This window comes from Trachurus japonicus, chromosome 24, assembly GCF_045865225.1.
Source record: "Trachurus japonicus isolate A0001 chromosome 24, Traja_1.0".
In the NCBI taxonomy this organism is placed as follows: Eukaryota; Metazoa; Chordata; class Actinopteri; order Carangiformes; family Carangidae; genus Trachurus; species Trachurus japonicus.
This window is the reverse complement of record NC_140930.1, coordinates 14,647,252-14,672,052: the sequence shown is the minus strand read 5'-3', so window position 1 is coordinate 14,672,052 and position 24,801 is coordinate 14,647,252. Positions and strand designations below refer to the sequence as shown.

The 24,801-nt window shown below is 45.6% G+C and overlaps 68 non-coding genes across 68 annotated transcripts; all 68 read left to right on the top strand.

Moving 5' to 3' along the window:
- The first annotated feature begins 168 nt into the window (after positions 1–168).
- On the top strand, positions 169–240 carry trnah-gug (transfer RNA histidin (anticodon GUG)). Its single transcript has one exon. It is a non-coding gene; the product is annotated as a tRNA-His (tRNA).
- Positions 241–349: 109 nt separating this feature from the next.
- trnar-acg (transfer RNA arginine (anticodon ACG)) lies at positions 350–422 on the top strand. The gene has a single exon. It is a non-coding gene; the product is annotated as a tRNA-Arg (tRNA).
- A 257-nt stretch (positions 423–679) lies between these two features.
- Positions 680–751, top strand: trnah-gug (transfer RNA histidin (anticodon GUG)). Its single transcript has one exon. It is a non-coding gene; the product is annotated as a tRNA-His (tRNA).
- A 109-nt stretch (positions 752–860) lies between these two features.
- trnar-acg (transfer RNA arginine (anticodon ACG)) lies at positions 861–933 on the top strand. Its single transcript has one exon. It is a non-coding gene; the product is annotated as a tRNA-Arg (tRNA).
- Positions 934–1,190: 257 nt separating this feature from the next.
- On the top strand, positions 1,191–1,262 carry trnah-gug (transfer RNA histidin (anticodon GUG)). Its single transcript has one exon. It is a non-coding gene; the product is annotated as a tRNA-His (tRNA).
- Positions 1,263–1,378: 116 nt separating this feature from the next.
- trnar-acg (transfer RNA arginine (anticodon ACG)) lies at positions 1,379–1,451 on the top strand. Its single transcript has one exon. It is a non-coding gene; the product is annotated as a tRNA-Arg (tRNA).
- A 257-nt stretch (positions 1,452–1,708) lies between these two features.
- Positions 1,709–1,780, top strand: trnah-gug (transfer RNA histidin (anticodon GUG)). The gene has a single exon. It is a non-coding gene; the product is annotated as a tRNA-His (tRNA).
- Positions 1,781–1,896: 116 nt separating this feature from the next.
- trnar-acg (transfer RNA arginine (anticodon ACG)) lies at positions 1,897–1,969 on the top strand. Its single transcript has one exon. It is a non-coding gene; the product is annotated as a tRNA-Arg (tRNA).
- A 257-nt stretch (positions 1,970–2,226) lies between these two features.
- Positions 2,227–2,298, top strand: trnah-gug (transfer RNA histidin (anticodon GUG)). The gene has a single exon. It is a non-coding gene; the product is annotated as a tRNA-His (tRNA).
- A 109-nt stretch (positions 2,299–2,407) lies between these two features.
- trnar-acg (transfer RNA arginine (anticodon ACG)) lies at positions 2,408–2,480 on the top strand. Its single transcript has one exon. It is a non-coding gene; the product is annotated as a tRNA-Arg (tRNA).
- Positions 2,481–2,737: 257 nt separating this feature from the next.
- trnah-gug (transfer RNA histidin (anticodon GUG)) lies at positions 2,738–2,809 on the top strand. The gene has a single exon. It is a non-coding gene; the product is annotated as a tRNA-His (tRNA).
- A 116-nt stretch (positions 2,810–2,925) lies between these two features.
- Positions 2,926–2,998, top strand: trnar-acg (transfer RNA arginine (anticodon ACG)). The gene has a single exon. It is a non-coding gene; the product is annotated as a tRNA-Arg (tRNA).
- A 257-nt stretch (positions 2,999–3,255) lies between these two features.
- trnah-gug (transfer RNA histidin (anticodon GUG)) lies at positions 3,256–3,327 on the top strand. The gene has a single exon. It is a non-coding gene; the product is annotated as a tRNA-His (tRNA).
- A 116-nt stretch (positions 3,328–3,443) lies between these two features.
- On the top strand, positions 3,444–3,516 carry trnar-acg (transfer RNA arginine (anticodon ACG)). The gene has a single exon. It is a non-coding gene; the product is annotated as a tRNA-Arg (tRNA).
- Positions 3,517–3,773: 257 nt separating this feature from the next.
- Positions 3,774–3,845, top strand: trnah-gug (transfer RNA histidin (anticodon GUG)). Its single transcript has one exon. It is a non-coding gene; the product is annotated as a tRNA-His (tRNA).
- A 116-nt stretch (positions 3,846–3,961) lies between these two features.
- On the top strand, positions 3,962–4,034 carry trnar-acg (transfer RNA arginine (anticodon ACG)). The gene has a single exon. It is a non-coding gene; the product is annotated as a tRNA-Arg (tRNA).
- Positions 4,035–4,291: 257 nt separating this feature from the next.
- Positions 4,292–4,363, top strand: trnah-gug (transfer RNA histidin (anticodon GUG)). Its single transcript has one exon. It is a non-coding gene; the product is annotated as a tRNA-His (tRNA).
- A 109-nt stretch (positions 4,364–4,472) lies between these two features.
- Positions 4,473–4,545, top strand: trnar-acg (transfer RNA arginine (anticodon ACG)). The gene has a single exon. It is a non-coding gene; the product is annotated as a tRNA-Arg (tRNA).
- A 257-nt stretch (positions 4,546–4,802) lies between these two features.
- trnah-gug (transfer RNA histidin (anticodon GUG)) lies at positions 4,803–4,874 on the top strand. Its single transcript has one exon. It is a non-coding gene; the product is annotated as a tRNA-His (tRNA).
- Positions 4,875–4,990: 116 nt separating this feature from the next.
- trnar-acg (transfer RNA arginine (anticodon ACG)) lies at positions 4,991–5,063 on the top strand. The gene has a single exon. It is a non-coding gene; the product is annotated as a tRNA-Arg (tRNA).
- Positions 5,064–5,320: 257 nt separating this feature from the next.
- trnah-gug (transfer RNA histidin (anticodon GUG)) lies at positions 5,321–5,392 on the top strand. The gene has a single exon. It is a non-coding gene; the product is annotated as a tRNA-His (tRNA).
- Positions 5,393–5,508: 116 nt separating this feature from the next.
- On the top strand, positions 5,509–5,581 carry trnar-acg (transfer RNA arginine (anticodon ACG)). The gene has a single exon. It is a non-coding gene; the product is annotated as a tRNA-Arg (tRNA).
- Positions 5,582–5,838: 257 nt separating this feature from the next.
- trnah-gug (transfer RNA histidin (anticodon GUG)) lies at positions 5,839–5,910 on the top strand. The gene has a single exon. It is a non-coding gene; the product is annotated as a tRNA-His (tRNA).
- Positions 5,911–6,019: 109 nt separating this feature from the next.
- On the top strand, positions 6,020–6,092 carry trnar-acg (transfer RNA arginine (anticodon ACG)). Its single transcript has one exon. It is a non-coding gene; the product is annotated as a tRNA-Arg (tRNA).
- A 257-nt stretch (positions 6,093–6,349) lies between these two features.
- trnah-gug (transfer RNA histidin (anticodon GUG)) lies at positions 6,350–6,421 on the top strand. Its single transcript has one exon. It is a non-coding gene; the product is annotated as a tRNA-His (tRNA).
- A 116-nt stretch (positions 6,422–6,537) lies between these two features.
- trnar-acg (transfer RNA arginine (anticodon ACG)) lies at positions 6,538–6,610 on the top strand. Its single transcript has one exon. It is a non-coding gene; the product is annotated as a tRNA-Arg (tRNA).
- Positions 6,611–6,867: 257 nt separating this feature from the next.
- On the top strand, positions 6,868–6,939 carry trnah-gug (transfer RNA histidin (anticodon GUG)). The gene has a single exon. It is a non-coding gene; the product is annotated as a tRNA-His (tRNA).
- A 116-nt stretch (positions 6,940–7,055) lies between these two features.
- On the top strand, positions 7,056–7,128 carry trnar-acg (transfer RNA arginine (anticodon ACG)). The gene has a single exon. It is a non-coding gene; the product is annotated as a tRNA-Arg (tRNA).
- A 257-nt stretch (positions 7,129–7,385) lies between these two features.
- Positions 7,386–7,457, top strand: trnah-gug (transfer RNA histidin (anticodon GUG)). Its single transcript has one exon. It is a non-coding gene; the product is annotated as a tRNA-His (tRNA).
- Positions 7,458–7,573: 116 nt separating this feature from the next.
- Positions 7,574–7,646, top strand: trnar-acg (transfer RNA arginine (anticodon ACG)). Its single transcript has one exon. It is a non-coding gene; the product is annotated as a tRNA-Arg (tRNA).
- Positions 7,647–7,903: 257 nt separating this feature from the next.
- On the top strand, positions 7,904–7,975 carry trnah-gug (transfer RNA histidin (anticodon GUG)). The gene has a single exon. It is a non-coding gene; the product is annotated as a tRNA-His (tRNA).
- Positions 7,976–8,084: 109 nt separating this feature from the next.
- trnar-acg (transfer RNA arginine (anticodon ACG)) lies at positions 8,085–8,157 on the top strand. The gene has a single exon. It is a non-coding gene; the product is annotated as a tRNA-Arg (tRNA).
- Positions 8,158–8,414: 257 nt separating this feature from the next.
- On the top strand, positions 8,415–8,486 carry trnah-gug (transfer RNA histidin (anticodon GUG)). Its single transcript has one exon. It is a non-coding gene; the product is annotated as a tRNA-His (tRNA).
- A 116-nt stretch (positions 8,487–8,602) lies between these two features.
- Positions 8,603–8,675, top strand: trnar-acg (transfer RNA arginine (anticodon ACG)). Its single transcript has one exon. It is a non-coding gene; the product is annotated as a tRNA-Arg (tRNA).
- A 257-nt stretch (positions 8,676–8,932) lies between these two features.
- On the top strand, positions 8,933–9,004 carry trnah-gug (transfer RNA histidin (anticodon GUG)). Its single transcript has one exon. It is a non-coding gene; the product is annotated as a tRNA-His (tRNA).
- Positions 9,005–9,120: 116 nt separating this feature from the next.
- On the top strand, positions 9,121–9,193 carry trnar-acg (transfer RNA arginine (anticodon ACG)). The gene has a single exon. It is a non-coding gene; the product is annotated as a tRNA-Arg (tRNA).
- Positions 9,194–9,450: 257 nt separating this feature from the next.
- trnah-gug (transfer RNA histidin (anticodon GUG)) lies at positions 9,451–9,522 on the top strand. The gene has a single exon. It is a non-coding gene; the product is annotated as a tRNA-His (tRNA).
- A 109-nt stretch (positions 9,523–9,631) lies between these two features.
- trnar-acg (transfer RNA arginine (anticodon ACG)) lies at positions 9,632–9,704 on the top strand. Its single transcript has one exon. It is a non-coding gene; the product is annotated as a tRNA-Arg (tRNA).
- Positions 9,705–9,961: 257 nt separating this feature from the next.
- On the top strand, positions 9,962–10,033 carry trnah-gug (transfer RNA histidin (anticodon GUG)). Its single transcript has one exon. It is a non-coding gene; the product is annotated as a tRNA-His (tRNA).
- Positions 10,034–10,149: 116 nt separating this feature from the next.
- trnar-acg (transfer RNA arginine (anticodon ACG)) lies at positions 10,150–10,222 on the top strand. The gene has a single exon. It is a non-coding gene; the product is annotated as a tRNA-Arg (tRNA).
- Positions 10,223–10,479: 257 nt separating this feature from the next.
- Positions 10,480–10,551, top strand: trnah-gug (transfer RNA histidin (anticodon GUG)). Its single transcript has one exon. It is a non-coding gene; the product is annotated as a tRNA-His (tRNA).
- Positions 10,552–10,667: 116 nt separating this feature from the next.
- Positions 10,668–10,740, top strand: trnar-acg (transfer RNA arginine (anticodon ACG)). Its single transcript has one exon. It is a non-coding gene; the product is annotated as a tRNA-Arg (tRNA).
- Positions 10,741–10,997: 257 nt separating this feature from the next.
- On the top strand, positions 10,998–11,069 carry trnah-gug (transfer RNA histidin (anticodon GUG)). The gene has a single exon. It is a non-coding gene; the product is annotated as a tRNA-His (tRNA).
- Positions 11,070–11,185: 116 nt separating this feature from the next.
- On the top strand, positions 11,186–11,258 carry trnar-acg (transfer RNA arginine (anticodon ACG)). The gene has a single exon. It is a non-coding gene; the product is annotated as a tRNA-Arg (tRNA).
- A 257-nt stretch (positions 11,259–11,515) lies between these two features.
- On the top strand, positions 11,516–11,587 carry trnah-gug (transfer RNA histidin (anticodon GUG)). Its single transcript has one exon. It is a non-coding gene; the product is annotated as a tRNA-His (tRNA).
- Positions 11,588–11,696: 109 nt separating this feature from the next.
- trnar-acg (transfer RNA arginine (anticodon ACG)) lies at positions 11,697–11,769 on the top strand. Its single transcript has one exon. It is a non-coding gene; the product is annotated as a tRNA-Arg (tRNA).
- A 257-nt stretch (positions 11,770–12,026) lies between these two features.
- On the top strand, positions 12,027–12,098 carry trnah-gug (transfer RNA histidin (anticodon GUG)). The gene has a single exon. It is a non-coding gene; the product is annotated as a tRNA-His (tRNA).
- Positions 12,099–12,214: 116 nt separating this feature from the next.
- On the top strand, positions 12,215–12,287 carry trnar-acg (transfer RNA arginine (anticodon ACG)). Its single transcript has one exon. It is a non-coding gene; the product is annotated as a tRNA-Arg (tRNA).
- Positions 12,288–12,544: 257 nt separating this feature from the next.
- On the top strand, positions 12,545–12,616 carry trnah-gug (transfer RNA histidin (anticodon GUG)). Its single transcript has one exon. It is a non-coding gene; the product is annotated as a tRNA-His (tRNA).
- A 116-nt stretch (positions 12,617–12,732) lies between these two features.
- trnar-acg (transfer RNA arginine (anticodon ACG)) lies at positions 12,733–12,805 on the top strand. The gene has a single exon. It is a non-coding gene; the product is annotated as a tRNA-Arg (tRNA).
- A 257-nt stretch (positions 12,806–13,062) lies between these two features.
- Positions 13,063–13,134, top strand: trnah-gug (transfer RNA histidin (anticodon GUG)). The gene has a single exon. It is a non-coding gene; the product is annotated as a tRNA-His (tRNA).
- A 116-nt stretch (positions 13,135–13,250) lies between these two features.
- On the top strand, positions 13,251–13,323 carry trnar-acg (transfer RNA arginine (anticodon ACG)). The gene has a single exon. It is a non-coding gene; the product is annotated as a tRNA-Arg (tRNA).
- Positions 13,324–13,580: 257 nt separating this feature from the next.
- On the top strand, positions 13,581–13,652 carry trnah-gug (transfer RNA histidin (anticodon GUG)). The gene has a single exon. It is a non-coding gene; the product is annotated as a tRNA-His (tRNA).
- Positions 13,653–13,761: 109 nt separating this feature from the next.
- On the top strand, positions 13,762–13,834 carry trnar-acg (transfer RNA arginine (anticodon ACG)). Its single transcript has one exon. It is a non-coding gene; the product is annotated as a tRNA-Arg (tRNA).
- A 257-nt stretch (positions 13,835–14,091) lies between these two features.
- On the top strand, positions 14,092–14,163 carry trnah-gug (transfer RNA histidin (anticodon GUG)). The gene has a single exon. It is a non-coding gene; the product is annotated as a tRNA-His (tRNA).
- Positions 14,164–14,272: 109 nt separating this feature from the next.
- trnar-acg (transfer RNA arginine (anticodon ACG)) lies at positions 14,273–14,345 on the top strand. The gene has a single exon. It is a non-coding gene; the product is annotated as a tRNA-Arg (tRNA).
- Positions 14,346–14,602: 257 nt separating this feature from the next.
- trnah-gug (transfer RNA histidin (anticodon GUG)) lies at positions 14,603–14,674 on the top strand. The gene has a single exon. It is a non-coding gene; the product is annotated as a tRNA-His (tRNA).
- Positions 14,675–14,790: 116 nt separating this feature from the next.
- trnar-acg (transfer RNA arginine (anticodon ACG)) lies at positions 14,791–14,863 on the top strand. The gene has a single exon. It is a non-coding gene; the product is annotated as a tRNA-Arg (tRNA).
- Positions 14,864–15,120: 257 nt separating this feature from the next.
- trnah-gug (transfer RNA histidin (anticodon GUG)) lies at positions 15,121–15,192 on the top strand. Its single transcript has one exon. It is a non-coding gene; the product is annotated as a tRNA-His (tRNA).
- Positions 15,193–15,301: 109 nt separating this feature from the next.
- Positions 15,302–15,374, top strand: trnar-acg (transfer RNA arginine (anticodon ACG)). Its single transcript has one exon. It is a non-coding gene; the product is annotated as a tRNA-Arg (tRNA).
- Positions 15,375–15,631: 257 nt separating this feature from the next.
- On the top strand, positions 15,632–15,703 carry trnah-gug (transfer RNA histidin (anticodon GUG)). The gene has a single exon. It is a non-coding gene; the product is annotated as a tRNA-His (tRNA).
- A 109-nt stretch (positions 15,704–15,812) lies between these two features.
- On the top strand, positions 15,813–15,885 carry trnar-acg (transfer RNA arginine (anticodon ACG)). Its single transcript has one exon. It is a non-coding gene; the product is annotated as a tRNA-Arg (tRNA).
- Positions 15,886–16,323: 438 nt separating this feature from the next.
- On the top strand, positions 16,324–16,396 carry trnar-acg (transfer RNA arginine (anticodon ACG)). Its single transcript has one exon. It is a non-coding gene; the product is annotated as a tRNA-Arg (tRNA).
- A 257-nt stretch (positions 16,397–16,653) lies between these two features.
- Positions 16,654–16,725, top strand: trnah-gug (transfer RNA histidin (anticodon GUG)). The gene has a single exon. It is a non-coding gene; the product is annotated as a tRNA-His (tRNA).
- A 109-nt stretch (positions 16,726–16,834) lies between these two features.
- trnar-acg (transfer RNA arginine (anticodon ACG)) lies at positions 16,835–16,907 on the top strand. Its single transcript has one exon. It is a non-coding gene; the product is annotated as a tRNA-Arg (tRNA).
- A 257-nt stretch (positions 16,908–17,164) lies between these two features.
- On the top strand, positions 17,165–17,236 carry trnah-gug (transfer RNA histidin (anticodon GUG)). The gene has a single exon. It is a non-coding gene; the product is annotated as a tRNA-His (tRNA).
- Positions 17,237–17,343: 107 nt separating this feature from the next.
- Positions 17,344–17,416, top strand: trnac-aca (transfer RNA cysteine (anticodon ACA)). The gene has a single exon. It is a non-coding gene; the product is annotated as a tRNA-Cys (tRNA).
- A 257-nt stretch (positions 17,417–17,673) lies between these two features.
- Positions 17,674–17,745, top strand: trnah-gug (transfer RNA histidin (anticodon GUG)). The gene has a single exon. It is a non-coding gene; the product is annotated as a tRNA-His (tRNA).
- Positions 17,746–24,801: the final 7,056 nt, after the last annotated feature.

Here is a 24,801-nt window from a genome sequence, read left to right as displayed (position 1 = left end):
AAAACTAAGTGGCATAGTTGTGGACACAGAAAGCCAACAAAGTCACATGAAGTTAATATTTAGGATATGACTGGAGTTTGTGAAACACTAAGAACAGGCCCTTGAGGCAAAACAGAAGTCAGGAGCTGGTAAATATGCTGGGTCTTCAAACAGTCCATAAACCTAGTCGCCGTGATCGTATAGTGGTTAGTACTCTGCGTTGTGGCCGCAGCAACCCCGGTTCGAATCCGGGTCACGGCAACTCTGCACAGACAGGATGTTTTACTTCCCGCCGTCCTCGACATCACTATACAACTGTTGACCCTCTATTCTGTGACAACTCAGGTGATCCAACAACATGGTCCACTGAGGGCTAGTGGCGCAATGGATAACGCGTCTGACTACGGATCAGAAGATTCTAGGTTCGACTCCTGGCTAGCTCGGTCAAGCCTTTAACTGGTCACATGTCTGTCCATAACTTAACCAATTAGAAATCTCTACCCCTTAATGATGTAAAGCAAAACACCTAGCCAAAACTAAGTGGCATAGTTGTGGACACAGAAAGCCAACAAAGTCACATGAAGTTAATATTTAGGATATGACTGGAGTTTGTGAAACACTAAGAACAGGCCCTTGAGGCAAAACAGAAGTCAGGAGCTGGTAAATATGCTGGGTCTTCAAACAGTCCATAAACCTAGTCGCCGTGATCGTATAGTGGTTAGTACTCTGCGTTGTGGCCGCAGCAACCCCGGTTCGAATCCGGGTCACGGCAACTCTGCACAGACAGGATGTTTTACTTCCCGCCGTCCTCGACATCACTATACAACTGTTGACCCTCTATTCTGTGACAACTCAGGTGATCCAACAACATGGTCCACTGAGGGCTAGTGGCGCAATGGATAACGCGTCTGACTACGGATCAGAAGATTCTAGGTTCGACTCCTGGCTAGCTCGGTCAAGCCTTTAACTGGTCACATGTCTGTCCATAACTTAACCAATTAGAAATCTCTACCCCTTAATGATGTAAAGCAAAACACCTAGCCAAAACTAAGTGGCATAGTTGTGGACACAGAAAGCCAACAAAGTCACATGAAGTTAATATTTAGGATATGACTGGAGTTTGTGAAACACTAAGAACAGGCCCTTGAGGCAAAACAGAAGTCAGGAGCTGGTAAATATGCTGGGTCTTCAAACAGTCCATAAACCTAGTCGCCGTGATCGTATAGTGGTTAGTACTCTGCGTTGTGGCCGCAGCAACCCCGGTTCGAATCCGGGTCACGGCAACTCTGCACAGACAGGATGTTTTACTTCCCGCCGTCCTCGACATCACTGCATAATATACAACTGTTGACCCTCTATTCTGTGACAACTCAGGTGATCCAACAACATGGTCCACTGAGGGCTAGTGGCGCAATGGATAACGCGTCTGACTACGGATCAGAAGATTCTAGGTTCGACTCCTGGCTAGCTCGGTCAAGCCTTTAACTGGTCACATGTCTGTCCATAACTTAACCAATTAGAAATCTCTACCCCTTAATGATGTAAAGCAAAACACCTAGCCAAAACTAAGTGGCATAGTTGTGGACACAGAAAGCCAACAAAGTCACATGAAGTTAATATTTAGGATATGACTGGAGTTTGTGAAACACTAAGAACAGGCCCTTGAGGCAAAACAGAAGTCAGGAGCTGGTAAATATGCTGGGTCTTCAAACAGTCCATAAACCTAGTCGCCGTGATCGTATAGTGGTTAGTACTCTGCGTTGTGGCCGCAGCAACCCCGGTTCGAATCCGGGTCACGGCAACTCTGCACAGACAGGATGTTTTACTTCCCGCCGTCCTCGACATCACTGCATAATATACAACTGTTGACCCTCTATTCTGTGACAACTCAGGTGATCCAACAACATGGTCCACTGAGGGCTAGTGGCGCAATGGATAACGCGTCTGACTACGGATCAGAAGATTCTAGGTTCGACTCCTGGCTAGCTCGGTCAAGCCTTTAACTGGTCACATGTCTGTCCATAACTTAACCAATTAGAAATCTCTACCCCTTAATGATATAAAGCAAAACACCTAGCCAAAACTAAGTGGCATAGTTGTGGACACAGAAAGCCAACAAAGTCACATGAAGTTAATATTTAGGATATGACTGGAGTTTGTGAAACACTAAGAACAGGCCCTTGAGGCAAAACAGAAGTCAGGAGCTGGTAAATATGCTGGGTCTTCAAACAGTCCATAAACCTAGTCGCCGTGATCGTATAGTGGTTAGTACTCTGCGTTGTGGCCGCAGCAACCCCGGTTCGAATCCGGGTCACGGCAACTCTGCACAGACAGGATGTTTTACTTCCCGCCGTCCTCGACATCACTATACAACTGTTGACCCTCTATTCTGTGACAACTCAGGTGATCCAACAACATGGTCCACTGAGGGCTAGTGGCGCAATGGATAACGCGTCTGACTACGGATCAGAAGATTCTAGGTTCGACTCCTGGCTAGCTCGGTCAAGCCTTTAACTGGTCACATGTCTGTCCATAACTTAACCAATTAGAAATCTCTACCCCTTAATGATGTAAAGCAAAACACCTAGCCAAAACTAAGTGGCATAGTTGTGGACACAGAAAGCCAACAAAGTCACATGAAGTTAATATTTAGGATATGACTGGAGTTTGTGAAACACTAAGAACAGGCCCTTGAGGCAAAACAGAAGTCAGGAGCTGGTAAATATGCTGGGTCTTCAAACAGTCCATAAACCTAGTCGCCGTGATCGTATAGTGGTTAGTACTCTGCGTTGTGGCCGCAGCAACCCCGGTTCGAATCCGGGTCACGGCAACTCTGCACAGACAGGATGTTTTACTTCCCGCCGTCCTCGACATCACTGCATAATATACAACTGTTGACCCTCTATTCTGTGACAACTCAGGTGATCCAACAACATGGTCCACTGAGGGCTAGTGGCGCAATGGATAACGCGTCTGACTACGGATCAGAAGATTCTAGGTTCGACTCCTGGCTAGCTCGGTCAAGCCTTTAACTGGTCACATGTCTGTCCATAACTTAACCAATTAGAAATCTCTACCCCTTAATGATGTAAAGCAAAACACCTAGCCAAAACTAAGTGGCATAGTTGTGGACACAGAAAGCCAACAAAGTCACATGAAGTTAATATTTAGGATATGACTGGAGTTTGTGAAACACTAAGAACAGGCCCTTGAGGCAAAACAGAAGTCAGGAGCTGGTAAATATGCTGGGTCTTCAAACAGTCCATAAACCTAGTCGCCGTGATCGTATAGTGGTTAGTACTCTGCGTTGTGGCCGCAGCAACCCCGGTTCGAATCCGGGTCACGGCAACTCTGCACAGACAGGATGTTTTACTTCCCGCCGTCCTCGACATCACTGCATAATATACAACTGTTGACCCTCTATTCTGTGACAACTCAGGTGATCCAACAACATGGTCCACTGAGGGCTAGTGGCGCAATGGATAACGCGTCTGACTACGGATCAGAAGATTCTAGGTTCGACTCCTGGCTAGCTCGGTCAAGCCTTTAACTGGTCACATGTCTGTCCATAACTTAACCAATTAGAAATCTCTACCCCTTAATGATGTAAAGCAAAACACCTAGCCAAAACTAAGTGGCATAGTTGTGGACACAGAAAGCCAACAAAGTCACATGAAGTTAATATTTAGGATATGACTGGAGTTTGTGAAACACTAAGAACAGGCCCTTGAGGCAAAACAGAAGTCAGGAGCTGGTAAATATGCTGGGTCTTCAAACAGTCCATAAACCTAGTCGCCGTGATCGTATAGTGGTTAGTACTCTGCGTTGTGGCCGCAGCAACCCCGGTTCGAATCCGGGTCACGGCAACTCTGCACAGACAGGATGTTTTACTTCCCGCCGTCCTCGACATCACTGCATAATATACAACTGTTGACCCTCTATTCTGTGACAACTCAGGTGATCCAACAACATGGTCCACTGAGGGCTAGTGGCGCAATGGATAACGCGTCTGACTACGGATCAGAAGATTCTAGGTTCGACTCCTGGCTAGCTCGGTCAAGCCTTTAACTGGTCACATGTCTGTCCATAACTTAACCAATTAGAAATCTCTACCCCTTAATGATGTAAAGCAAAACACCTAGCCAAAACTAAGTGGCATAGTTGTGGACACAGAAAGCCAACAAAGTCACATGAAGTTAATATTTAGGATATGACTGGAGTTTGTGAAACACTAAGAACAGGCCCTTGAGGCAAAACAGAAGTCAGGAGCTGGTAAATATGCTGGGTCTTCAAACAGTCCATAAACCTAGTCGCCGTGATCGTATAGTGGTTAGTACTCTGCGTTGTGGCCGCAGCAACCCCGGTTCGAATCCGGGTCACGGCAACTCTGCACAGACAGGATGTTTTACTTCCCGCCGTCCTCGACATCACTATACAACTGTTGACCCTCTATTCTGTGACAACTCAGGTGATCCAACAACATGGTCCACTGAGGGCTAGTGGCGCAATGGATAACGCGTCTGACTACGGATCAGAAGATTCTAGGTTCGACTCCTGGCTAGCTCGGTCAAGCCTTTAACTGGTCACATGTCTGTCCATAACTTAACCAATTAGAAATCTCTACCCCTTAATGATGTAAAGCAAAACACCTAGCCAAAACTAAGTGGCATAGTTGTGGACACAGAAAGCCAACAAAGTCACATGAAGTTAATATTTAGGATATGACTGGAGTTTGTGAAACACTAAGAACAGGCCCTTGAGGCAAAACAGAAGTCAGGAGCTGGTAAATATGCTGGGTCTTCAAACAGTCCATAAACCTAGTCGCCGTGATCGTATAGTGGTTAGTACTCTGCGTTGTGGCCGCAGCAACCCCGGTTCGAATCCGGGTCACGGCAACTCTGCACAGACAGGATGTTTTACTTCCCGCCGTCCTCGACATCACTGCATAATATACAACTGTTGACCCTCTATTCTGTGACAACTCAGGTGATCCAACAACATGGTCCACTGAGGGCTAGTGGCGCAATGGATAACGCGTCTGACTACGGATCAGAAGATTCTAGGTTCGACTCCTGGCTAGCTCGGTCAAGCCTTTAACTGGTCACATGTCTGTCCATAACTTAACCAATTAGAAATCTCTACCCCTTAATGATGTAAAGCAAAACACCTAGCCAAAACTAAGTGGCATAGTTGTGGACACAGAAAGCCAACAAAGTCACATGAAGTTAATATTTAGGATATGACTGGAGTTTGTGAAACACTAAGAACAGGCCCTTGAGGCAAAACAGAAGTCAGGAGCTGGTAAATATGCTGGGTCTTCAAACAGTCCATAAACCTAGTCGCCGTGATCGTATAGTGGTTAGTACTCTGCGTTGTGGCCGCAGCAACCCCGGTTCGAATCCGGGTCACGGCAACTCTGCACAGACAGGATGTTTTACTTCCCGCCGTCCTCGACATCACTGCATAATATACAACTGTTGACCCTCTATTCTGTGACAACTCAGGTGATCCAACAACATGGTCCACTGAGGGCTAGTGGCGCAATGGATAACGCGTCTGACTACGGATCAGAAGATTCTAGGTTCGACTCCTGGCTAGCTCGGTCAAGCCTTTAACTGGTCACATGTCTGTCCATAACTTAACCAATTAGAAATCTCTACCCCTTAATGATATAAAGCAAAACACCTAGCCAAAACTAAGTGGCATAGTTGTGGACACAGAAAGCCAACAAAGTCACATGAAGTTAATATTTAGGATATGACTGGAGTTTGTGAAACACTAAGAACAGGCCCTTGAGGCAAAACAGAAGTCAGGAGCTGGTAAATATGCTGGGTCTTCAAACAGTCCATAAACCTAGTCGCCGTGATCGTATAGTGGTTAGTACTCTGCGTTGTGGCCGCAGCAACCCCGGTTCGAATCCGGGTCACGGCAACTCTGCACAGACAGGATGTTTTACTTCCCGCCGTCCTCGACATCACTATACAACTGTTGACCCTCTATTCTGTGACAACTCAGGTGATCCAACAACATGGTCCACTGAGGGCTAGTGGCGCAATGGATAACGCGTCTGACTACGGATCAGAAGATTCTAGGTTCGACTCCTGGCTAGCTCGGTCAAGCCTTTAACTGGTCACATGTCTGTCCATAACTTAACCAATTAGAAATCTCTACCCCTTAATGATGTAAAGCAAAACACCTAGCCAAAACTAAGTGGCATAGTTGTGGACACAGAAAGCCAACAAAGTCACATGAAGTTAATATTTAGGATATGACTGGAGTTTGTGAAACACTAAGAACAGGCCCTTGAGGCAAAACAGAAGTCAGGAGCTGGTAAATATGCTGGGTCTTCAAACAGTCCATAAACCTAGTCGCCGTGATCGTATAGTGGTTAGTACTCTGCGTTGTGGCCGCAGCAACCCCGGTTCGAATCCGGGTCACGGCAACTCTGCACAGACAGGATGTTTTACTTCCCGCCGTCCTCGACATCACTGCATAATATACAACTGTTGACCCTCTATTCTGTGACAACTCAGGTGATCCAACAACATGGTCCACTGAGGGCTAGTGGCGCAATGGATAACGCGTCTGACTACGGATCAGAAGATTCTAGGTTCGACTCCTGGCTAGCTCGGTCAAGCCTTTAACTGGTCACATGTCTGTCCATAACTTAACCAATTAGAAATCTCTACCCCTTAATGATGTAAAGCAAAACACCTAGCCAAAACTAAGTGGCATAGTTGTGGACACAGAAAGCCAACAAAGTCACATGAAGTTAATATTTAGGATATGACTGGAGTTTGTGAAACACTAAGAACAGGCCCTTGAGGCAAAACAGAAGTCAGGAGCTGGTAAATATGCTGGGTCTTCAAACAGTCCATAAACCTAGTCGCCGTGATCGTATAGTGGTTAGTACTCTGCGTTGTGGCCGCAGCAACCCCGGTTCGAATCCGGGTCACGGCAACTCTGCACAGACAGGATGTTTTACTTCCCGCCGTCCTCGACATCACTGCATAATATACAACTGTTGACCCTCTATTCTGTGACAACTCAGGTGATCCAACAACATGGTCCACTGAGGGCTAGTGGCGCAATGGATAACGCGTCTGACTACGGATCAGAAGATTCTAGGTTCGACTCCTGGCTAGCTCGGTCAAGCCTTTAACTGGTCACATGTCTGTCCATAACTTAACCAATTAGAAATCTCTACCCCTTAATGATGTAAAGCAAAACACCTAGCCAAAACTAAGTGGCATAGTTGTGGACACAGAAAGCCAACAAAGTCACATGAAGTTAATATTTAGGATATGACTGGAGTTTGTGAAACACTAAGAACAGGCCCTTGAGGCAAAACAGAAGTCAGGAGCTGGTAAATATGCTGGGTCTTCAAACAGTCCATAAACCTAGTCGCCGTGATCGTATAGTGGTTAGTACTCTGCGTTGTGGCCGCAGCAACCCCGGTTCGAATCCGGGTCACGGCAACTCTGCACAGACAGGATGTTTTACTTCCCGCCGTCCTCGACATCACTGCATAATATACAACTGTTGACCCTCTATTCTGTGACAACTCAGGTGATCCAACAACATGGTCCACTGAGGGCTAGTGGCGCAATGGATAACGCGTCTGACTACGGATCAGAAGATTCTAGGTTCGACTCCTGGCTAGCTCGGTCAAGCCTTTAACTGGTCACATGTCTGTCCATAACTTAACCAATTAGAAATCTCTACCCCTTAATGATATAAAGCAAAACACCTAGCCAAAACTAAGTGGCATAGTTGTGGACACAGAAAGCCAACAAAGTCACATGAAGTTAATATTTAGGATATGACTGGAGTTTGTGAAACACTAAGAACAGGCCCTTGAGGCAAAACAGAAGTCAGGAGCTGGTAAATATGCTGGGTCTTCAAACAGTCCATAAACCTAGTCGCCGTGATCGTATAGTGGTTAGTACTCTGCGTTGTGGCCGCAGCAACCCCGGTTCGAATCCGGGTCACGGCAACTCTGCACAGACAGGATGTTTTACTTCCCGCCGTCCTCGACATCACTATACAACTGTTGACCCTCTATTCTGTGACAACTCAGGTGATCCAACAACATGGTCCACTGAGGGCTAGTGGCGCAATGGATAACGCGTCTGACTACGGATCAGAAGATTCTAGGTTCGACTCCTGGCTAGCTCGGTCAAGCCTTTAACTGGTCACATGTCTGTCCATAACTTAACCAATTAGAAATCTCTACCCCTTAATGATGTAAAGCAAAACACCTAGCCAAAACTAAGTGGCATAGTTGTGGACACAGAAAGCCAACAAAGTCACATGAAGTTAATATTTAGGATATGACTGGAGTTTGTGAAACACTAAGAACAGGCCCTTGAGGCAAAACAGAAGTCAGGAGCTGGTAAATATGCTGGGTCTTCAAACAGTCCATAAACCTAGTCGCCGTGATCGTATAGTGGTTAGTACTCTGCGTTGTGGCCGCAGCAACCCCGGTTCGAATCCGGGTCACGGCAACTCTGCACAGACAGGATGTTTTACTTCCCGCCGTCCTCGACATCACTGCATAATATACAACTGTTGACCCTCTATTCTGTGACAACTCAGGTGATCCAACAACATGGTCCACTGAGGGCTAGTGGCGCAATGGATAACGCGTCTGACTACGGATCAGAAGATTCTAGGTTCGACTCCTGGCTAGCTCGGTCAAGCCTTTAACTGGTCACATGTCTGTCCATAACTTAACCAATTAGAAATCTCTACCCCTTAATGATGTAAAGCAAAACACCTAGCCAAAACTAAGTGGCATAGTTGTGGACACAGAAAGCCAACAAAGTCACATGAAGTTAATATTTAGGATATGACTGGAGTTTGTGAAACACTAAGAACAGGCCCTTGAGGCAAAACAGAAGTCAGGAGCTGGTAAATATGCTGGGTCTTCAAACAGTCCATAAACCTAGTCGCCGTGATCGTATAGTGGTTAGTACTCTGCGTTGTGGCCGCAGCAACCCCGGTTCGAATCCGGGTCACGGCAACTCTGCACAGACAGGATGTTTTACTTCCCGCCGTCCTCGACATCACTGCATAATATACAACTGTTGACCCTCTATTCTGTGACAACTCAGGTGATCCAACAACATGGTCCACTGAGGGCTAGTGGCGCAATGGATAACGCGTCTGACTACGGATCAGAAGATTCTAGGTTCGACTCCTGGCTAGCTCGGTCAAGCCTTTAACTGGTCACATGTCTGTCCATAACTTAACCAATTAGAAATCTCTACCCCTTAATGATATAAAGCAAAACACCTAGCCAAAACTAAGTGGCATAGTTGTGGACACAGAAAGCCAACAAAGTCACATGAAGTTAATATTTAGGATATGACTGGAGTTTGTGAAACACTAAGAACAGGCCCTTGAGGCAAAACAGAAGTCAGGAGCTGGTAAATATGCTGGGTCTTCAAACAGTCCATAAACCTAGTCGCCGTGATCGTATAGTGGTTAGTACTCTGCGTTGTGGCCGCAGCAACCCCGGTTCGAATCCGGGTCACGGCAACTCTGCACAGACAGGATGTTTTACTTCCCGCCGTCCTCGACATCACTATACAACTGTTGACCCTCTATTCTGTGACAACTCAGGTGATCCAACAACATGGTCCACTGAGGGCTAGTGGCGCAATGGATAACGCGTCTGACTACGGATCAGAAGATTCTAGGTTCGACTCCTGGCTAGCTCGGTCAAGCCTTTAACTGGTCACATGTCTGTCCATAACTTAACCAATTAGAAATCTCTACCCCTTAATGATGTAAAGCAAAACACCTAGCCAAAACTAAGTGGCATAGTTGTGGACACAGAAAGCCAACAAAGTCACATGAAGTTAATATTTAGGATATGACTGGAGTTTGTGAAACACTAAGAACAGGCCCTTGAGGCAAAACAGAAGTCAGGAGCTGGTAAATATGCTGGGTCTTCAAACAGTCCATAAACCTAGTCGCCGTGATCGTATAGTGGTTAGTACTCTGCGTTGTGGCCGCAGCAACCCCGGTTCGAATCCGGGTCACGGCAACTCTGCACAGACAGGATGTTTTACTTCCCGCCGTCCTCGACATCACTGCATAATATACAACTGTTGACCCTCTATTCTGTGACAACTCAGGTGATCCAACAACATGGTCCACTGAGGGCTAGTGGCGCAATGGATAACGCGTCTGACTACGGATCAGAAGATTCTAGGTTCGACTCCTGGCTAGCTCGGTCAAGCCTTTAACTGGTCACATGTCTGTCCATAACTTAACCAATTAGAAATCTCTACCCCTTAATGATGTAAAGCAAAACACCTAGCCAAAACTAAGTGGCATAGTTGTGGACACAGAAAGCCAACAAAGTCACATGAAGTTAATATTTAGGATATGACTGGAGTTTGTGAAACACTAAGAACAGGCCCTTGAGGCAAAACAGAAGTCAGGAGCTGGTAAATATGCTGGGTCTTCAAACAGTCCATAAACCTAGTCGCCGTGATCGTATAGTGGTTAGTACTCTGCGTTGTGGCCGCAGCAACCCCGGTTCGAATCCGGGTCACGGCAACTCTGCACAGACAGGATGTTTTACTTCCCGCCGTCCTCGACATCACTGCATAATATACAACTGTTGACCCTCTATTCTGTGACAACTCAGGTGATCCAACAACATGGTCCACTGAGGGCTAGTGGCGCAATGGATAACGCGTCTGACTACGGATCAGAAGATTCTAGGTTCGACTCCTGGCTAGCTCGGTCAAGCCTTTAACTGGTCACATGTCTGTCCATAACTTAACCAATTAGAAATCTCTACCCCTTAATGATGTAAAGCAAAACACCTAGCCAAAACTAAGTGGCATAGTTGTGGACACAGAAAGCCAACAAAGTCACATGAAGTTAATATTTAGGATATGACTGGAGTTTGTGAAACACTAAGAACAGGCCCTTGAGGCAAAACAGAAGTCAGGAGCTGGTAAATATGCTGGGTCTTCAAACAGTCCATAAACCTAGTCGCCGTGATCGTATAGTGGTTAGTACTCTGCGTTGTGGCCGCAGCAACCCCGGTTCGAATCCGGGTCACGGCAACTCTGCACAGACAGGATGTTTTACTTCCCGCCGTCCTCGACATCACTGCATAATATACAACTGTTGACCCTCTATTCTGTGACAACTCAGGTGATCCAACAACATGGTCCACTGAGGGCTAGTGGCGCAATGGATAACGCGTCTGACTACGGATCAGAAGATTCTAGGTTCGACTCCTGGCTAGCTCGGTCAAGCCTTTAACTGGTCACATGTCTGTCCATAACTTAACCAATTAGAAATCTCTACCCCTTAATGATATAAAGCAAAACACCTAGCCAAAACTAAGTGGCATAGTTGTGGACACAGAAAGCCAACAAAGTCACATGAAGTTAATATTTAGGATATGACTGGAGTTTGTGAAACACTAAGAACAGGCCCTTGAGGCAAAACAGAAGTCAGGAGCTGGTAAATATGCTGGGTCTTCAAACAGTCCATAAACCTAGTCGCCGTGATCGTATAGTGGTTAGTACTCTGCGTTGTGGCCGCAGCAACCCCGGTTCGAATCCGGGTCACGGCAACTCTGCACAGACAGGATGTTTTACTTCCCGCCGTCCTCGACATCACTATACAACTGTTGACCCTCTATTCTGTGACAACTCAGGTGATCCAACAACATGGTCCACTGAGGGCTAGTGGCGCAATGGATAACGCGTCTGACTACGGATCAGAAGATTCTAGGTTCGACTCCTGGCTAGCTCGGTCAAGCCTTTAACTGGTCACATGTCTGTCCATAACTTAACCAATTAGAAATCTCTACCCCTTAATGATGTAAAGCAAAACACCTAGCCAAAACTAAGTGGCATAGTTGTGGACACAGAAAGCCAACAAAGTCACATGAAGTTAATATTTAGGATATGACTGGAGTTTGTGAAACACTAAGAACAGGCCCTTGAGGCAAAACAGAAGTCAGGAGCTGGTAAATATGCTGGGTCTTCAAACAGTCCATAAACCTAGTCGCCGTGATCGTATAGTGGTTAGTACTCTGCGTTGTGGCCGCAGCAACCCCGGTTCGAATCCGGGTCACGGCAACTCTGCACAGACAGGATGTTTTACTTCCCGCCGTCCTCGACATCACTGCATAATATACAACTGTTGACCCTCTATTCTGTGACAACTCAGGTGATCCAACAACATGGTCCACTGAGGGCTAGTGGCGCAATGGATAACGCGTCTGACTACGGATCAGAAGATTCTAGGTTCGACTCCTGGCTAGCTCGGTCAAGCCTTTAACTGGTCACATGTCTGTCCATAACTTAACCAATTAGAAATCTCTACCCCTTAATGATGTAAAGCAAAACACCTAGCCAAAACTAAGTGGCATAGTTGTGGACACAGAAAGCCAACAAAGTCACATGAAGTTAATATTTAGGATATGACTGGAGTTTGTGAAACACTAAGAACAGGCCCTTGAGGCAAAACAGAAGTCAGGAGCTGGTAAATATGCTGGGTCTTCAAACAGTCCATAAACCTAGTCGCCGTGATCGTATAGTGGTTAGTACTCTGCGTTGTGGCCGCAGCAACCCCGGTTCGAATCCGGGTCACGGCAACTCTGCACAGACAGGATGTTTTACTTCCCGCCGTCCTCGACATCACTGCATAATATACAACTGTTGACCCTCTATTCTGTGACAACTCAGGTGATCCAACAACATGGTCCACTGAGGGCTAGTGGCGCAATGGATAACGCGTCTGACTACGGATCAGAAGATTCTAGGTTCGACTCCTGGCTAGCTCGGTCAAGCCTTTAACTGGTCACATGTCTGTCCATAACTTAACCAATTAGAAATCTCTACCCCTTAATGATGTAAAGCAAAACACCTAGCCAAAACTAAGTGGCATAGTTGTGGACACAGAAAGCCAACAAAGTCACATGAAGTTAATATTTAGGATATGACTGGAGTTTGTGAAACACTAAGAACAGGCCCTTGAGGCAAAACAGAAGTCAGGAGCTGGTAAATATGCTGGGTCTTCAAACAGTCCATAAACCTAGTCGCCGTGATCGTATAGTGGTTAGTACTCTGCGTTGTGGCCGCAGCAACCCCGGTTCGAATCCGGGTCACGGCAACTCTGCACAGACAGGATGTTTTACTTCCCGCCGTCCTCGACATCACTGCATAATATACAACTGTTGACCCTCTATTCTGTGACAACTCAGGTGATCCAACAACATGGTCCACTGAGGGCTAGTGGCGCAATGGATAACGCGTCTGACTACGGATCAGAAGATTCTAGGTTCGACTCCTGGCTAGCTCGGTCAAGCCTTTAACTGGTCACATGTCTGTCCATAACTTAACCAATTAGAAATCTCTACCCCTTAATGATATAAAGCAAAACACCTAGCCAAAACTAAGTGGCATAGTTGTGGACACAGAAAGCCAACAAAGTCACATGAAGTTAATATTTAGGATATGACTGGAGTTTGTGAAACACTAAGAACAGGCCCTTGAGGCAAAACAGAAGTCAGGAGCTGGTAAATATGCTGGGTCTTCAAACAGTCCATAAACCTAGTCGCCGTGATCGTATAGTGGTTAGTACTCTGCGTTGTGGCCGCAGCAACCCCGGTTCGAATCCGGGTCACGGCAACTCTGCACAGACAGGATGTTTTACTTCCCGCCGTCCTCGACATCACTATACAACTGTTGACCCTCTATTCTGTGACAACTCAGGTGATCCAACAACATGGTCCACTGAGGGCTAGTGGCGCAATGGATAACGCGTCTGACTACGGATCAGAAGATTCTAGGTTCGACTCCTGGCTAGCTCGGTCAAGCCTTTAACTGGTCACATGTCTGTCCATAACTTAACCAATTAGAAATCTCTACCCCTTAATGATGTAAAGCAAAACACCTAGCCAAAACTAAGTGGCATAGTTGTGGACACAGAAAGCCAACAAAGTCACATGAAGTTAATATTTAGGATATGACTGGAGTTTGTGAAACACTAAGGACAGGCCCTTGAGGCAAAACAGAAGTCAGGAGCTGGTAAATATGCTGGGTCTTCAAACAGTCCATAAACCTAGTCGCCGTGATCGTATAGTGGTTAGTACTCTGCGTTGTGGCCGCAGCAACCCCGGTTCGAATCCGGGTCACGGCAACTCTGCACAGACAGGATGTTTTACTTCCCGCCGTCCTCGACATCACTATACAACTGTTGACCCTCTATTCTGTGACAACTCAGGTGATCCAACAACATGGTCCACTGCGGGCTAGTGGCGCAATGGATAACGCGTCTGACTACGGATCAGAAGATTCTAGGTTCGACTCCTGGCTAGCTCGGTCAAGCCTTTAATTGGTCACATGTCTGTCCATAACTTAACCAATTAGAAATCTCTACCCCTTAATGATGTAAAGCAAAACACCTAGCCAAAACTAAGTGGCATAGTTGTGGACACAGAAAGCCAACAAAGTCACATGAAGTTAATATTAAGGATATGACTGGAGTTTGTGAAACACTAAGGACAGGCCCTCGAGGGAAAACAGAAGTCAGGAGCTGGTAAATATGCTGGGTCTTCAAACAGTCCATAAACCTAGTCGCCGTGATCGTATAGTGGTTAGTACTCTGCGTTGTGGCCGCAGCAACCCCGGTTCGAATCCGGGTCACGGCAACTCTGCACAGACAGGATGTTTTACTTCCCGCCGTCCTCAACATCACTGCATAATATACAACTGTTGACCCTCTATTCTGTGACAACTCAGGTGATCCAACAACATGGTCCACTGAGGGCTAGTGGCGCAATGGATAACGCGTCTGACTACGGATCAGAAGATTCTAGGTTCGACTCCTGGCTAGCTCGGTCAAGCCTTTAACTGGTCACATGTCTGTCCATAACTTAACCAATTAGAAATCTCTACCCCTTAATGATATAAAGCAAAACACCTAGCCAAAACTAAGTGGCATAGTTGTGGACACAGAAAGCCAACAAAGTCACATGAAGTTAATATTTAGGATATGACTGGAGTTTGTGAAACACTAAGGACAGGCCCTCGAGGGAAAACAGAAGTCAGGAGCTGGTAAATATGCTGGGTCTTCAAACAGTCCATAAACCTAGTCGCCGTGATCGTATAGTGGTTAGTACTCTGCGTTGTGGCCGCAGCAACCCCGGTTCGAATCCGGGTCACGGCAACTCTGCACAGACAGGATGTTTTACTTACCGCCGTCCTCAACATCACTATACAACTGTTGACCCTCTATTCTGTGACAACTCAGGTGATCCAACAACATGGTCCACTGCGGGCTAGTGGCGCAATGGATAACGCGTCTGACTACGGATCAGAAGATTCTAGGTTCGACTCCTGGCTAGCTCGGTCAAGCCTTTAATTGGTCACATGTCTGTCCATAACTTAACCAATTAGAAATCTCTACCCCTTAATGATGTAAAGCAAAACACCTAGCCAAAACTAAGTGGCATAGTTGTGGACACAGAAAGCCAACAAAGTCACATGAAGTTAATATTTAGGATATGACTGGAGTTTGTGAAACACTAAGGACAGGCCCTCGAGGGAAAACAGAAGTCAGGAGCTGGTAAATATGCTGGGTCTTCAAACAGTCCATAAACCTAGTCGCCGTGATCGTATAGTGGTTAGTACTCTGCGTTGTGGCCGCAGCAACCCCGGTTCGAATCCGGGTCACGGCAACTCTGCACAGACAGGATGTTTTACTTACCGCCGTCCTCAACATCACTATACAACTGTTGACCCTCTATTCTGTGACAACTCAGGTGATCCAACAACATGATCCACTGCGGGCTAGTGGCGCAATGGATAACGCGTCTGACTACGGATCAGAAGATTCTAGGTTCGACTCCTGGCTAGCTCGGTCAAGCCTTTAATTGGTCACATGTCTGTCCATAACTTAACCAATTAGAAATCTCTACCCCTTAATGATGTAAAGCAAAACACCTAGCCAAAACTAAGTGGCATAGTTGTGGACACAGAAAGCCAACAAAGTCACATGAAGTTAATATTTAGGATATGACTGGAGTTTGTGAAACACTAAGGACAGGCCCTCGAGGGAAAACAGAAGTCAGGAGCTGGTAAATATGCTGGGTCTTCAAACAGTCCATAAACCTAGTCGCCGTGATCGTATAGTGGTTAGTACTCTGCGTTGTGGCCGCAGCAACCCCGGTTCGAATCTGGGTCACGGCAACTCTGCACAGACAGGATGTTTTACTTACCGCCGTCCTCAACATCACTATACAACTGTTGACCATCTATTCTGTGACAACTCAGGTGATCCAACAACATGATCCACTGCGGGCTAGTGGCGCAATGGATAACGCGTCTGACTACGGATCAGAAGATTCTAGGTTCGACTCCTGGCTAGCTCGGTCAAGCCTTTAATTGGTCACATGTCTGTCCATAACTTAACCAATTAGAAATCTCTACCCCTTAATGATGTAAAGCAAAACACCTAGCCAAAACTAAGTGGCATAGTTGTGGACACAGAAAGCCAACAAAGTCACATGAAGTTAATATTTAGGATATGACTGGAGTTTGTGAAACACTAAGGACAGGCCCTCGAGGGAAAACAGAAGTCAGGAGCTGGTAAATATGCTGGGTCTTCAAACAGTCCATAAACCTAGTCGCCGTGATCGTATAGTGGTTAGTACTCTGCGTTGTGGCCGCAGCAACCCCGGTTCGAATCCGGGTCACGGCAACTCTGCACAGACAGGATGTTTTACTTCCCGCCGTCCTCGACATCACTATACAACTGTTGACCCTCTATTCTGTGACAACTCAGGTGATCCAACAACATTGTTCACTGCAGGCTAGTGGCGCAATGGATAACGCGTCTGACTACGGATCAGAAGATTCTAGGTTCGACTCCTGGCTAGCTCGGTCAAGCCTTTAATTGGTCACATGTCTGTCCATAACTTAACCAATTAGAAATCTCTACCCCTTAATGATGTAAAGCAAAACACCTAGCCAAAACTAAGTGGCATAGTTGTGGACACAGAGAGCCAACAAAGTCACATGAAGTTAATATTTAGGATATGACTGGAGTTTGTGAAATACTAAGGACAGGCCCTTTAGCCAAAACAGAAGTCAGGAGCTGCTAAATATGCTGGGTCTTCAAACAGTCCATAAACCTAGTCGCCGTGATCGTATAGTGGTTAGTACTCTGCGTTGTGGCCGCAGCAACCCCGGTTCGAATCCGGGTCACGGCAACTCTGCACAGACAGGATGTTTTACTTACCGCCGTCCTCGACATCACTACAACTGTTGACTCTCTATTCTGTGACAACTCAGGTGATCCAACCACCTGGTCCTCAGAGGGCTAGTGGCGCAATGGATAACGCGTCTGACTACAGATCAGAAGATTCTAGGTTCGACTCCTGGCTAGCTCGGTCAATCCTTTAACTGGTCACATGTCTGTCCATAACTTAACCAATTAGAAATCTCTACCCCTTAATGATGTAAAGCAAAACACCTAGCCAAAACTAAGTGGCATAGTTGTGGACACAGAAAGCCAACAAAGTCACATGAAGTTAATATTTAGGATATGGCTGGAGTTTGTGAAACACTAAGGACAGGCCCTTGAGGCAAAACAGAAGTCAGGAGCTGGTAAATATGCTGGGTCTTCAAACAGTCCATAAACCTAGTCGCCGTGATCGTATAGTGGTTAGTACTCTGCGTTGTGGCCGCAGCAACCCCGGTTCGAATCCGGGTCACGGCAATTCTGCACAGACAGGATGTTTTACTTCCCCCCGTCCTCGACATAACTGTACAATATGTGTTATGGGCGTCCATAACACCTCAGCAGTGCCACAGGTAATTTGCTTCATGCCACCCCGTGTTGATGCAGCCCCAAGTATTCAGTACAGTAAATAGTACAATTCTGTGTTAAAGGCCCCATGGCATGAAAAATGTGATTTTGGTTATTTTTTCGTGCTTGGGGAGGTCTCTGTGCCACGTACTGCCCCATGCATCAAACTGGTCATAAACGGAGAAACACACACCGCCCATTTGTAGGAACATTCTCTTTAAGACAAGCAGATAGCACTTCCTCCTTTTTGTGATGTCACACACAAGGTAACTCCGCCCACCGTGACCAGTTTTTTTTTTTTTTCAATTTTTATGAATGCAGCTTAGGTTTCAGTTACTTGCCTGTGATTGGCCCGAGCACATGCCACTCAAAAACAGTGAGCCATTCAGAGGAGAGGTTCTCATTCTCTCTTCTGATTGGCCAAATGACCTGTGCCTGCTAGAGCTCCAGAAAGAGGCAACAGAAAGGGGCAATATAAACGATATTAAGCAGATCACAGGTACTCAAAACCAATGATACATCTTGTTAGGGATATCAGCAGGCAAATAAACCCAGAGAAAAGTGCACAGCATGGGGCCTTTAACAATGGTTACATGCTGCCATTCCGACATTCTACTATTCAGACATGTCACCATTACGACATACCATTATTCCGACATGCAAACGTCCTGCCATTCCAACAAGGCTTTAGTTTCCATAAGGAAATGTGTGTTACTCCAAGTGGTGGTGTGTGTGTGTGTGTGTGTGTGTGTGTGTTTGTTTGTTTTCGTATTTTATTCATGTTTTAAGACATGTGTACAGATGTGATACAGTCAGTGCAAGCTTAATAAATAAACAAACACAACGTCTCGCCATCCGTAGGAGGAGATGCCTTGAACGGAAGCAGACCGTCGTGGTTTTACAATCACACACTCCGATGTCAGTTGCAACTTTGAGGAATTTACTCCTGGTAAAAAGGCTTACAAACATGGACCAGGACGGCTTCATAATACGCACAAAAATCCAAAGGAAATATAAAAAAATAAATAAAAAAAATAGCAACAGCATGAAGTAGTCAAAATATGTGTTTTATGCATGCCTCTGTGCGTCTGCATGTTCAGCTCCACTTACATGTAAAATGACATTTGGGTCAGCATATCAACAGACCAAGGGGGCAGTTGTGGGTCTGAGAAGTGAAGCTCACTTCCGCGTTCAAAAAACTGCAATCCCCCCGGCTTCCTCTGGGGGCTGGTGTCAGAAAGCAGCATTCTCCATAGACCCCCATGTTAAAATTGCCGATTTTACACCCTCAATAAACATGTTAAAAGCCTGGTGTCAGAACGTTTTTTTTTCTCAATCGATAGTTTCTACCCCCGCACACACTCTGAGGGGGGTGAATTTTTTTTTAACTCTACCGTTTTACTGTTATTAGGTTAAAACTCTGACCAATTAGGGCGCGGAAACGTTGAGTGACAGGTCCGAGCAGCTCCGTGAACAGCTGCTTCGAGGCCAGTGGGCAGCGCTGTTCAGGCCGCCATATTTGAGTCACAAAAACGACACCCCAAAACCAATGGGTGACGTCACGGACACTACGTCCATTCTTTTTACAGTCTATGAACAGACAAGACGTCTGTTGTCCATGCTCACAATCATTACAACAAACGAAATTATTCACAGCAAATCATTTGGTGATTAACACTAGAACCGCCAAGACGGTCTCACAGACCGTTTGTGTTTTTGTTATGCAAATTACTTTGTTTACATTAAACCTACAGGTCTATCAGTCCCTGACTTTTCCCAAGTGTTTGATGGTTTCTGAAGCTTGCAACTTATTAAAATGAAACACACTCGATTTCTGAGCAATTATACCTCGGACCGCCAATAGCGGTCCCACAGACTGCTGCACATGAACGGCAGTTATTAGACCGCTGCGTCCAGCTGTCATCACACAGCAATTATTACAATGTTTCCATTTTGCAGTTTTCGCGCTTCTTCTCTTTCACTTATTGTTTTCCTATATGGCTATAAACGCCAATCGGGAAAGAGAGTCTGAGTCAGAGAGAGAGAGAGAGAGAGAGAGTGAGAGGGAGGAGACACCGGGTGTATACGGGCAGAAACTGAAACAGGCCGTTTAGAAAAGAAAAGAGGAAAATCACAGAATACAGGATATGTCCAGGAGATTCCTTGGGACGTGAGGGAGGGAGGATTGGATGGTGGCTCAGGTATGAGGAAATTGTAAGCTGCATCTGTCAGATATGCATCTGTCAGCTGCCAGCTGCACACGTGTGCTCCATGCAGATGTAACGGAGGTGCGTGGACTGTAACGGAGATGCGCGGAGCTCCGTTACACAGACACTTCACAAACTTTATTTTGTGGGCTCAGGACAGACTAGATCATGATTAGTCTGTGTTAGATATAAAGCGCCATATATATATAGCCTACTCACTCTCGTTTATAATGATTACTGAATTATAACGTAGGTAATAATAATTCTCTCGGCTGCTGTCCAGTCCGGTAATAACAGGTTTCTGTGGGCGTGGAGCCTAAATTACATAATATCCAGGTAGAACAACTGTAAAACACTGGAGTTGATAACAAACTGACCTAGAAAAAATAAAAATCCAGTGAACAGCAACATCGACTCTTGACATGAGAGCAGCACACGTGTCTGCGTCACTTTCAACTGTAGGCAGACATGTGTGCCGTAGGTGCAACAGGTGGTGCTGTAACATCACTCAGTCTAACCCCCCAACCACATCCAATCAAGACCCCAACACAACATGATATGAAGGACTACTACTAAAAATGTAATCTTATTTTTTCCACTTACAGAACTGTTTGCGACTGGAAACAATGTAATTACACGTGACGGTCTGGGAGACCGCTGTGGCGTTTTAAGGGGGATTAGAATGTTGGCGGTTCTAGTGTTAAAGCCCATAGGCTATGGAATAGACATATTTTTTTAATCGAATATGGCAGTAAAAATTGATTGATGGTCTTTAGGGGTCAGCTTGGAAAGGCTTGAGGCGAAGGAGACTCACGGCTTATGTGTTTGCCTCTTTTCTCTTTTTTTTTGCCACCAGCTTTCCTGTTTGTGTCATTTTGTGGAGCCGTTAGGCTATCTGCTGCTCTGCTCTGCTCATGCCACTCTCACGCTCGCTCTCCCTATGCACTGTAGTGATGTGTCGGTCGCGAATGATCCGGCTCTTTGAAGTGAACGACGGGAGCCGGCTCCTCATTGGGAGACTTAAATAAGCAAGCAGTTCAAGGTGAAAATCTCATATGGAGCAGGCTCCACAGACAACCTGCACAGGCACATGAGAAGTGTTCATCCACAAGTAGGCTACAAAAGAAAAGTTAGTCTGGAGCCCTGGATGGGTCTTTGTTTTTTATAGGCCTACTTTATAATTTATTTTTATAGCACTCTGTTCAAGGTTGAGTGTGTTGAGTAAATAAAGGCATATAAATGATAAATATTTGATATAATGTTCGTTTTTTACACTAGTAATTCATTTTACACATAGTTTTGCATTATTTTGGTGATAAATATACTTTAAGCAACAGAAAATCTGAGGAGCCACTTGGGAGCCGAAAGAGCCGGCTCTTTTTAGTGAGCCGAGCCAAAAGAACTGGCTCTCCAAAAAGAGCCGGAATTCCCATCACTACTGCACTGAGCAAAACTTCACTTCGCTGCCTGCCACTTCTTTCTGTAATTTTGATGCACGTTTGTTATTAACAGTTTCCATCATATTTGTATCACAATCAATAGGCAAATGTTTATTATAGCAGCAAAAGGAAATGCGCAATAGTAAACCACAGTTATGCATTAGGTTCTCAAGTCAGCTGCCAATCTGCAGGGTAAAGGTACTTTATTTGTCACATAATACAGCTAGTACAGTGACATTCTTTCTCTGCATTTAACCCATCCCTGAGGAGCAGTGGGCAGCCACGGTGCGGCGCCCGGGTACCAACTCCAGATTATGAGCCAGTGCCTTTGGTCAGGGGCACTGACTGGAGGATCAGGCTAGCTGGCATGTTTTTAGTGGTGGGGGAAACCAACCCACGCAGACACGGGGAGAACATGCAAACTCCACACAGAAAGGACCTGGGCAGCCGGGGATTCGAACCCAGGACCTCCTTGCTGTGAGGCAACAGTGCTAACCACTGTGCCACCGTGCCGCATTATATTAACTAGGGACGGGACAGTGCGTGTCATAAGATGGAGGACAAAAATGTACACAAGCAGGAAAGTTGGTGGGAAAAAAATGTAAAGAAAGAGGCAAAGCCGGTCGCTGCGCATCGTCGTTGTGGAAATGCATCCGCCGCGGGCGATCAGCACCGGGGAGAGCTCCCCAAACAACTTGGACCCCTATGCTGCACTGCCCATTAACTACATCCTACTGGAAACACTGACAAGTCAAACTGTACTGTAGTTTGTGTTAGAGGACTAATTCATCTGACATAACCTGACCATCTCTCTCCCTCCCTCTCTCTCTCTCACGGACAGTGCCACTAACTACTCTATTCTCCCAAAGTAGAAAAATATTTTTTTATTCAAAAGACAACGTTTTGCGACTGACTCTTCGTCGTATTTGACTCCGTACAGCAACAATATAATGTTAATAATAATAATAATAGGCCTAAATAATACATTTCACATACACTGTAGCCTACAGCTTTCATTCACAAACCAACGTGGGAGAGCTCCAAGACGCGCGTGCCAGATGCACATGGCATGCGTAACACACAAATTTTGACCACTTCATGCTGTTTAGTTCATTTTTTAGTTAATGTAGTAGTGGAGACCCTAGGTGTATGCAGCTGGTTCAGGGGTATCACTGACTATCTACTTCGGTGTGTCGGCCAGGACACCACTTTCAGCCAAATCTTCAGAGACTCAATAAAGAACTTAATGTGCCTGATCCTGTTTATTTCTCCTTACAGGCGATTGTTCAGTGGTTCTAAACATAAAGAAATGACAAATAAATAAATGAGTAAATAATCAAACCACTTAGCTCAGATTCAGTAGCATTTAGCACTGACACAATTAAAGCTAGGTAAATAGCTTAGCTAACTAGCACTATCAGAGAAGCATAACATGAACACAGTCATAAATCCCTCTTATAACTAACTAACACAACACACTACGCAACAGCGCGCTGATTAACCAACATGATAACGATCAAAACACGGGCATATCACGTGACACTTAATAGCTACATTGGCTCGTAAATTAAGCTAGTGGACATTAGCGATCATAATCACACATCATACAGCCCAAACGTCCACCAATGCAGCAGCATACATCCAACACTCTCACAACTCTTCCAGACGTACTTACATCAAAGTCCTTCTAGGCTTCTCTGCTTACATGCTTCATTCACGCACAGACAGCCGCCAAAGCACGAACAGATGACCCTACGGTTACTCCTCACTCCCGTCACTCACTGCAGCCAAAAACACTGCCACGTGACCGAGTGCGGCCATTACGCTATAAGCCCAGCAGGGGGCCCTGCTCACACATCAATGATAACTAACACATCTAACAGCAACAAATAGTAGTAACTTTGGGGCCTTTTCTACAGTTAATTTCCGTTTCTTTTTTGATTTTTGTGCGCATTATAGAGCCGTTTTGGTCCATGTTTGTAAGCCTTTCCCCCCCCTGAAATAGTATATTTTCTAAAGTCGGTTCGGAGTGTGTGATTGAAAACCACCATGGTCTGCTTCCCGTTCAAGGCCTCTCCTCCTGATGCCCAGACTTTGTGTTTATTAATTAAGCTTTCACTGACTCTATCACATCTGTAGCCTACATGTTTTAAAACATGAAAAATGTATGGACAGGAGCGCTGCCGGACCCTCTACGCGCTTTTGACTAGACTGTGGCGCCGTCAAAATACAGAAGATTAAATTCAGTCAATATGTAGCTACTCTGCTATGTGCATAAAGACGCATGGGGTCTGAGAGCTTCACTCCACTCAGCTGTGACAGGTCACCGACACTGTATTTCTGCTCACTTAGCTTACTTAGGCTACTTACCTACTATTTTTATAATAGATTATTAAAGTTGGTTTACGAGGTTGTGGAGTCTCTCTGCTTAAAAATCAGTAAAATCTGAGGCTTTGATGTCGTCTGCCGTTTGAATTATCTGACCAATCTGTGTGCTTTAAAGGTGTACAGAAAAGAAAATTGAATTTAAGCCCACTCTGGGTCATAAAATTAGTGTAATAACTCATCTATCAGACGATGTAGGCCAAACTTTGTGCAAAATTCTATTTTTGAGTAAAGCCGGGATGAAAATGTGTTTTTTTTTTTCGCATTGGATAATGCAGGCGCACGGATTATACGTCAGCCTGTACACGATTCACCAGCCACTGATATTGGATCCGTAATCCGTCATTCAAACGTCTGAGACACGCACACACACACGGAGCTCGGGCTCGCCCCAAGCTTTGAATATCCCGCCCGCTCGATAACGACCAATCAAATTCGTTTTCCTTACTCGGGTAAACTCGTGTTGCAGCTCGTGACAACTCGGCGCGACAAACAGGACAAACGGCCATTTCTGTACACCTTTAATGAGATGCACTGGACAAACATGGACAAACTGCTATTTTGCGCCGTGCAAAATCGTTTTTTTTTGTTTGTTTGTTTTTTTGGGGGGAGGTCGTTTTTAAAAGATTTGTCGGAATTCCAACATGTTTAAAAAAGAAAAAAATACCGCCATTCCGACCTTAGGAGACAAAGATTGTTGGAATGATGGGACGTTTAATTAAAGGGTTAAAGCTATGGTCTATGACTTGGAAGATTGGTAATTATTATTAACATCGTTTATATGGCGATTATGGTCCTGTAGTCCGATCTACACAATATGAATAGCAAAAAGAACCCAAAAAATCCATTCAGTCTATCAGCTGTGGGCCTGCATAAAGCTATCCAACCGTCACGGTAAACTCGCATTGGCTCGTACCCTCCATCCAATCCCCTCG